This window comes from Coregonus clupeaformis, chromosome 24 (assembly GCF_020615455.1).
Source record: "Coregonus clupeaformis isolate EN_2021a chromosome 24, ASM2061545v1, whole genome shotgun sequence".
Classification (NCBI taxonomy): Eukaryota; Metazoa; Chordata; class Actinopteri; order Salmoniformes; family Salmonidae; genus Coregonus; species Coregonus clupeaformis.
Genome location: NC_059215.1, coordinates 58,680,051 through 58,689,709, shown reverse-complemented (window position 1 = coordinate 58,689,709; position 9,659 = coordinate 58,680,051). Strand labels below are relative to the sequence as shown.

Genomic DNA, 9,659 nt, shown 5'->3' with positions numbered 1-9,659 from the left:
CAAAACTGTTCGCTGCTCTGGCACCCCAATGGTGGAACAAGCTCCCTCACGACGCCAGGACAGCGGAGTCACTCACCACCTTCCGGAGACATTTGAAATCCCACCTCTTTAAGGAACACCTGGGATAGGATAAAGTAATCCTTCTAACCCCCTAACCCCCCATTTGTAAGTCGCTCTGGATAAGAGCGTCTGCTAAATGACGTAAATGTAAATGTAATAAAATAAATGCATGTATCTTGTCTGCCCCAGCAAGGCAGTCGGTATTCGCGTCATCACAATCCCTCATCTGATTGGTCGAGTAGGCGGGCCTTCTGACTTTGTGGCTGTGGTAACTAGTGACGACCTTTTTGCCACGGCTCCCTGGTTCATGTTTTGTTAGTTGCATCGTTGGACTTGCTCCCAAATGGATTTATCTGGTATGGATTTCATTGTTATCTGTTTTAAACATTTGGCTGAAGCAGTTGTATGTAGTTAGCTAATCAGCAACAACTACGTAACGTTAGCTGGAACGATGATGATGAAATAGTAAGCTAGCTACGTTAGTTAGCTAACCGGTGTATAATGAATCAATGTAGCTTGCAGCAAGCTAATACAATTTAAAAGCGAACTGCTGGATCTAGCTAGCCAGCAGGCCTAGTTAACTGTGTCGTTATATAGGCTAACTAGCTAGCTAACTCTTCTAATTGTATTGCACTGTGTAATGACAGCTTACCACCAATTGGTGTTTTGGTGATCTCTAGTGTTCAACTGCAAGGTTTTTAGCTTACTTGCGCGGTATTATGCATTGCACGCTTGTCAAGGTCTTGTTAGATGGCCAGTTAGCGAAGGCCTTGTAATCGTTCTCCTTATAAGTTAGCCGATCGAGGAAATTATTGAATCGCTTTTGCCAGATACTAGCTAGTGGTGGCTAAATCTTTTGTAGGAGTCGTCTTATTAGTTATTGCTGAAACATGTAGCTAGCTAACTATTTGGTGTTCACTAGCGTTACCCCATTGGTGTTTTGTTAATAACTCATCAACAGTTAACGAGGCAAGCTAACGCTAGCTAGCTACTTCTACCTGTCATGATGTTCATTATTATGATAACAAGCAACTTTGTATCGCACGCTGGACTTGTAATTAGCTAAATGTAACAACATTATAAATACTGCTTTCACTGCTTGATACAAAGTAACAACGCCCGCAACATCAGCAGTATTGTACTTTGAGCTCCAATGTTGCTAGACTAAGCCTAGAGTAGTCTCATTGGTACCGACTCGCAACTTGTTTAGGATTTCTAGCTATACAGTTCCAACTTTACTGTACATATATATTTTTGCCTTTTTCATAGCAAAGTTATCATAGCAACTAGAATCAAAGTCGGTAATTTGTTATCCATTATTATGATCAACAAATCTTGACACTTGCAAGGTCATGCTGTTTACATCGATTCCCACGGGGGGTATGAAAAAAAATATATATATTTTAAAAATATATATAACATTTTTTTTAAAATAAAATAGAACGAAATAAAAAAATAAGATTAAAAAAATGATTAAAAAAAAAAAAATAACAATAAAAAAATTAAGTAATGTATGCACTAATTGTAAGTCGCTCTGGATAATAGCGTCTGCTAAATGACGTAAATGTAATGTAAATGTTAAATTGATGTTACTTGTTGGATAGTTTTGCATTTGTATTTACTATGGATCCTCATTAGCTGCTGCCAATGCAGCAGCTACTCTTCCTGGGGTACAAATGCATTAAGGCACATCAAACAAAATAATAAAACTATACATTACACCACTACATAGCTATAACACAAAATGTATAATACCACCATACAACAATATTAAAATGTGTGTGTGTGTCTCTCTTCACAGTTGTGTTGTTCCATAAGGTGTAGTTTTATCTGTTTTTTAAATCTGAATGTACTGCTTGCATGAGTTACTTGATGTGGAATAGAGTTACATGTAGTCATGGCTCTGTTTAGTATTGTGCATTTCCCGGAGTCTGGATTTGGACTGTGAAGAGACCCCTGGTTGCATGGGTGTCTGGGCTGTGTGCTAGTTGTTTGAACAGACTGCTCGGTGCTTTCAACATATCAATACCTCTCACAAAGACAAGTAGTGATAGGTCAATCTCTCCTCTACTTTGAGCTAGGAGAGATATACATGCATGTCATTAATGTTACCATTCTGTGTACGTTTAAGGGCCAGGCGTGCTGCTCTGTTCTGGGCCAACTGTAATTTGCCTATAGTACCAGTGAAAAGTTTGGACACACCTACTCATTCAAGGGTTTTAATTTATGTTTAACTATTTTCTACATTGTAGAATAATATTGAAGACATCAAAACTATGAAATAACACATATGGAATATGTAGTAACCAAAAAAGCGTTAAACAAATCAAAATATATTTTATATTTGAGATTCTTCAAATAGCCACCCTTTGCCTTGATGACAGCTTTGCACACTCTTGGCATTCTCTCAACCAGCTTCACCTGGAATGCTTTTCCAACAGTCTTGAAGGAGTTCCCACATATGCTGAGAACTTGTTGGCTGCTTTTCCTTCACTCTGCCGTCCGACTCATCCCAAACCATCTCAATTGGGTTGAGATCGGGCGATTGTGAAGGCCAGGTCATGTGGTGTAGCACTCCATCACAGCCTGGAGGTGTGATGGGTCATTGTCCTTTTGAAAAACAAATGTTAGTCTCACTAAGCCCAAACCAGATGGGATGACGTATCGCTGCAGAATGCTGTGGTAGCCATGCTGGTTAAGTGTGCCTTGAATTCTAAATTAATCACAGACAGTGTCACCAGCAAATGACCCCCAGACCATCACACCTCCTCCTCCATGCTTTACGGTGGGAACCACACATGCGGAGATCATCCGTTCACCCACACCGTGTCTCACAAAGCCACGGCGGTTGGAAACAAAAATCTCCAATTTGGACTCCAGACCAAATGACAAGTTTCCACCGGTCTAATGTCCATTGCTCGTGTTTCTTGGCAAAAGCATGTCTCTTCTTATTGGTGTCCTTTAGTAGTGGTTTCTTTGCAGCAATTCGACCATGAAGACCTGATTCACACTCTGAACAGTTGATGTTGAGATGTGTCTATGACTTGAACTCTGTGAACCATTTATTTGGGCTGCAATATCTGAAGCTGGTAACTCTAATGAACTTATCCTCTGCAGCAGAGGTAACTCTGGCTCTTCCATTCATGTGGTGGTCCTCATGAGAGCCAGTTTCATCATAGCGCATGATGGTTTTTGCGACTGCACTTGAATAAACTTGAAAGGTTCTTGAAATGTTCCATATTGACTGACCTTTATATCTTAAAGTAATGATGGACTGTTGTTTCTCTTTGCTTATTTGATCTGTTCTTGCCGTAATATGGACTTGGTCTTTTTACCAAATAGCCCCCCCCCACCAAAAGCATTAAGAAGGAAAGAAATTCCACAAATGAACTTTTTAAGAAGGCACACCTGTTAATTGAAATGCATTCCATGTGACTACCTCATGAAGCTGGTTGAGATAATGCCAAGAGTGTGCAAAGCTGTCATCAAGGCAAAGGGTGGCTATTTTGAAGAATCTCAAATATAAAATATATTTTGATTTGATTAACACTTTTTTTGGTTACTACATGATTTCATATGTGTTTTGATGTCTTCACTATTATTCTACAATGTAAAAATAAAGAAAAGCCCTCTCATTTTTATTTTATTTTGAATGAGTAGGTGTGTCCAAGCTTTTTACTGGTACTGTATGTCTGTCTTTGTGGCACTTGACCATATGAATGGGCGGTAGTCCAGGTGTGATAAAACTAAGGCCTGTATGACTTTTTTTGTTGATAGCAATGTGAAGAAAGCAGAGCAGTGCTTTATTACGAGACAGACCTCTCCCCGTCTTAGCTACTGTTGCATCAATATGTTTTCACCATGACAGTTTAAAAATCCAGGGGGTTACACCAAGCAGTTTAGTCCCCTCAACTTGCTCAATTTCCACATTATTCATTACAATATATAGTTGAGGTTTAGGGTTCAGTGAATGGTTTGTCCCAAATACAATGCTTTTAGTTTTTTAAATATTTAGTACTAGCTTATTACTTGCCACCCATTCTAAAACCAACTGCAACTCTCATTAGTAAAGATTGAAAAAAAGTAAGGGGCCTAGACAACTGCCCTGTGGAATGCCTGACTGTACCTTGATTATGTTGGAGAGGCTTCTATTAAAGAACACCCTCTGTGTTCTGTTAGACCGGTATCTCTTGATCCAAGATATAGTAGGGGATGTAAAGCCATACACATACGTTTTTCCAGCAGCAGATTATGATCAATAATGTCAAGCTGCACTGAAGTCTAACAAAACAGCTCCCACAAGCATCTTATCAATTTCTTTCAGCCAATCATCAGACATTTGTGTAAGTTCTGTACATGTTGAGTGCCTCTCCCTTTAAGCATTTCTGAAAGTCAGTTGTTAATTTGTTTTACTGTGAAATGGCATTGTATTTGGTCAAACACCATTTTTACAAAAAGTTTACTAAGGGTCGGTAGCAGGCTGATTGGTCGACTGTTTGAGCCAGTAAAGGGTGCTTCGCTATTCTTGGGTAGTGGAATGACTTTTGCTTCCCTCCAGGCCTGAGAGCACACACTTTCCTGTAGGCTGAGATTGAATAGATGGTACATAGGAGAGACAATATAGTCCGCTATCATCCTCAGTAATTTTCCATCCAAGTTGTCAGACCCAGGTGGCTTGTCATTGTTTAACCCAAAAAATATCACCTCTTCCACACTCACTTTATGGAATTCAAAATTACAGTGCTTGTCTTTCATAATTTGGTCAGTTATGATTGGATGTGAAGGTTCAGAGGTTTATGTTGGCATGTCATGCCTAACTTTGCTAATCTTGCCAATTAAAAAATCCTGAGGGGCCGCCCCCAGGTGGTAAGGGTAGGTAACAACGCATCTGCCACGCTGATCCTCAACACGGGGGCCCCTCAGGGGTGCGTGCTCAGTCCCCTCCTGTACTCCCTGTTCACTCATGACTGCATGGCCAGGCACGACTCCAACACCATCATTAAGTTTTTCGACGACACAACAGTGGTAGGCCTGATCACTGACAACGATGAGACAGCCTATAGGGAGGAGGTCAGAGACCTGGCCGTGTGGTGCCAGGACAATAACCTCTCCCTCAAAGTGATCAAGACAAAGGAGATGATTGTGGACTACAGGAAAAGGAGGACCGAGCACACCCCCATTCTCATCGACGGGGCTGTAGTGGAGCAGGTTGAGAGCTTCAAGTTCTTTGGTGTCCACATCACCAACAAACTATCATGGTCCAAACACACCAAGACAGTCGTGAAGAGGGCACGACAAAGCCTATTCCCCCTCAGGAGACTGAAAAGATTTGGCATGGGTCCTCAGATCCTCAAAGTTCTACAGCTGCACCATCGAGAGCATCCTGACTGGTTGCATCACTGCCTGGTATGGCAACTGCTCGGCCTCCGACCGCAAGGCACTACAGAGGGTAGTGCGTACGGCCCAGTACATCACTTGGGCCAAGCTTCCTGCCATCCAGGACCTCTATACCAGGCGGTGTCAGAGGAAGGCCCTCAAAATTGTCAAAGACTCCAGCCACCCTAGTCATAGACTGTTCTCTCTGCTACCGCATGGCAACTCTACCTACATGTACAAATTACCTCGACTAACCTGTGCCCCCGCACATTGACTCTGTACCGGTACCCCCTGTATATAGCCTCTCTACTGTTATTTTACTGCTGCTCTTTAATTATTTGTTATATACAGTATCTCACAAAAGTGAGTACACCCCTCACATTTTTGTAAATATTTGAGTATATCTTTTCATGTGACAACACTGAAGAAATGACACTTTGCTACAATGTAAAGTAGTGAGTGTACAGCTTGTATAACAGTGTAAATTTGCTGTCCCCTCAAAATAACTCAACACACAGCCATTAATGTCTAAACCGCTGGCAACAAAAGTGAGTACACCCCTAAGTGAAAATGTCCAAATTGGGCCCAATTAGCCATTTTCCCTCCCCGGTGTCATGTGACTCGTTAGTGTTATAAGGTCTCAGGTGTGAATGGGGAGCAGGTGTATTACATTTGGTGTCATCGCTCTCATACTGTTCACTGGAAGTTCAACATAGAACCTCATGACAAAGAACTCTCTGAGGATCTGAAAAAACGAATTGTTGCTCTACATAAAGATGGCCTGGGCTATAAGACGATTGCCAAGACCCTGAAACTGAGCTGCAGCATGGTGGCCAAGACCATACAGCGGTTTAACAGGACAGGTTCCACTCAGAACAGGCCTCGCCATGGTCGACCACAGAAGTTGAGTGCACGTGCTCAGCGTCATATCCAGAGGTTGTCTTTGGGAAATAGACGTATGAGTGCTGCCAGCATTGCTGCAGAGGTTGAAGGGGTGGGGGGTCAGCCTGTCAGTGCTCAGACCATACGCCGCACACTGCATCAAATTGGTCTGCATGGCTGTCGTCCCAAAAGGAAGCCTCTTCTAAAGATGATGCACAAGAAAGCCCGCAAACAGTTTGCTGAAGACAAGCAGACTAAGGACATGGATTACTGGAACCATGTCCTGTGGTCTGATGAGACCAAGATAAACTTATTTGGTTCAGATGGTGTCAAGCGTGTGTGGCGGCAACCAGGTGAGGAGTGCAAAGACAAGTGTGTCTTGCCTACAGTCAAGCATGGTGGTGGGAGTGTCATGGTCTGGGGCTGCATGAGTGCTACCGGCACTGGGAAGCTACAGTTCATTGAGGGAACCATGAATGCCATGAAGCTGAGGGTAAAGGTGATGGACTGGCCAAGCATGTCTCCAGAACTAAACCCTATTGAGCATCTGTGGGGCATCCTCAAATGGAAGATGGAGGAGTGCAAGGTCTCTAACATCCACCAGCTCTGTGATGTCGTCATGGAGGAGTGGAAGAGGACTCCAGTGGCAACCTGTGAAGTTCTGGTGAACTCCATGCCCAAGAGGGTTAAGGCAGTGCTGGAAAATGATGGTGGCCACACAAAATATTGACACTTTGGGCCCAATTTTGACATTTTCACTTAGGGGTGTACTCACTTTTGTTGCTAGCAGTTTAGACATTAATGGCTCTGTTGTGTTATTTTGAGGGGACAGCAAATTTACACTGTTATACAAGTTGTACACTCACAACTTTACATTGTAGCAAAGTGTAATTTCTTCAGTGTTGTCACATGAAAAGATATACTCAAATATTTACAAAAATGTGAGGGGTGTACTCACTTTTGTGAGATACTGTATATATTTGTTTTACTTAACACTTATTTTTCTTAACTGCATTGTTGGTTAAGGGCTTGTAAGTAAGCATTTCACTGTAAAGTCTACACCTGTTGTATTCGGCGCATGTGACAAATACAATTTAATTTAATTTGAATCAGGACTAATAAAGCCAACACAATGGCCTGTTTTACAAATGTTGGGCCTACCACATGGATGGACATTCATAAAATTCCATTGTGGGCTGACATGGTAGGCTACAACCTAGTAAGCATGAGAAGATGTCTTTTGGACTTCTTTTTTGGTCCTGTCCGGTCATCGTTTTTTTGTGTTTTACAAACAGTAAAATGGGCATTCAGAAAATCTAATTTCAGGCAACACTGTAGGCTACACTTCCAGTAAGGACTGACCAAAGTAATTTTTTTTGTGCAGTTCCGGACTGGCCTTGATTTCCACATCCACGGACATTGGTTTTTGGTCCGGTACGAACCAATTCTGAACCAATCATAGACATTTATGTATGTTTCACATTTTCTCCGTTCTGGACCAGCCTTGATTTGGTACAAACATAGACGTCTATAAATGACATACGGAAAATACCTTTTCACTTTTCATTCAGAACCCAAATTAAACCTAACTTCAACGTCTGGAAAATACATAATTTAGACGTCTTTTCAACGTCACTTACTGGGACTATTATTGTTTTTGGGGGAGTGGCATTTTTTGGTCTCCTATGGCTGCAAAAGGGTACAAACCGACCCAGGCTATAGGTCAGGCCCTATTGTGCCCTATTCGTACGGGATTAGTTCTACTGGGGGAGGTCGGGTAATGTAATTTATGTGCTTGAGCACAAAACACCACATCTGTATTTTTTTGTCCCGTCCGAATCTGCCATGTCAGTGATTTTTTTTTTACTCCAACCAGAATAACCTGCTTTTTTTTGGCAACGAAAACAATAACTGTTTCGATTAAATCTGAAGTAAGTGCTGCGCATAGGCTACATGTAGGCTATTCGTATAGCTTATCAACTGTCACAGTGAATACTTTTGTTTATATGTTTCGTGCGTGTGAATTGAATATTACCAAATGCATCAGTAAAACATATAGAGCCTATTTAATGCAACCCTTTGTTGTTAGTAGATCGCAAAGCAGCAGCCTACAACTGACCTAAACATTTGGAAATGATAAGTTAACTTTCTCACCCTTAGCCTTAAAATGCACTGTTTAGCTGACATCTGAAGGCTGGGGGTCATTTAGGACGTACTGCGGATCGCTAAAATATCCTAATGATTAAGATCACACTTCCTCAATTGAAATATTACGTCGACACTATAGGAAAGATGGTTCATGTTGAAATACTGTATCTTCACGCCTGGAATAAAAACCTCCAGGCTTGCGTCATAACTGTCACTTTATTGGGAAAAAAGAAAGAATTACAGGGAAAAAACTCATCCCGTCCGAATCATCCTCTGGAATAACTGACATTCTGGAGTAATAATAATTACATAACTAACGTTTTATTGTAATACTAGTCCTGTGCAAATAGGTCTTTGGTCACGTGTATGCGATGCATACATGTGTCACGTAGAGAGCAAGGGTTGAGAGAATAGGAAATGTTTTCCTAAACAAATGAGGGATTTCGGTAACAGAACTTTTCAGTCAGAGATGGCTGTAATTATGTTAACTTCACCAACACGGACAGCGCGATGAACACTTTGATGTTCTGTGGTGGTCGCTGCAGCAGGAAGGAGAGAGCGAGACAACGGGTGCTAGTCACAGTCACTCGCTGTGTTTTTTTTGTTTTTTTTTTACACAGTCTGAGTCCGGCCCAGCACAATCAAATCTATTGCTGGTCGGACTTCCTCTAGTCATTTGTGTGTCTTAATTATTTAATCAAACCGTGTGCTTAAAGCATCAGAGAATGTAGCTCAGTGAATATAGTTGATTTTAATAAAACACATACGATGTGTCAATATCTGGAAAAAATACAGGTTTAAAAAAGGCGACCAATCGATTGGTCGACAGAACAGACAACTATTGGTCGACACATTTTTTTTTTTTGTCGGAGACAGCCCTAATTGACACTTACAGTGCATTCGGAAAGTATTTAGACACCTTGACTTTTTCCACATTTTGTTACGTTACAGCAATACTCGAAAATTAATTAACTTATTTTTTTTCTGTCATCAATCTACACACAATACCCCATAATGACAAAGTGAAAATAGTTTTTTTTTTTTTTTTTGGGGGGGGATTAATAAAAAACAAAAAACGGATACCTTATTTATGAAATTGAGCTCAGGTGAATCCTGTTTTCATTGATCATCCTTGAGATGTTTCTACAACTTGATTGGAGTCCACCTGTGATAAATTCAATTGATTGGACATG

The 9,659-nt window shown here is 41.2% G+C and overlaps 1 protein-coding gene across 1 annotated transcript in view; it reads left to right on the top strand.

The window, feature by feature from the left end:
* The first annotated feature begins 329 nt into the window (after window positions 1–329).
* Window positions 330–9,659, top strand: part of LOC121537311 (nuclear receptor coactivator 6-like) — a 29,954-nt gene continuing 20,624 nt past the window's right edge. Inside the window, exon 1 of the mRNA XM_045207349.1 lies at window positions 330–416. The gene's annotated coding sequence lies outside the window, so the exon portion shown is untranslated. The remainder of the gene's footprint in view (window positions 417–9,659) is intronic.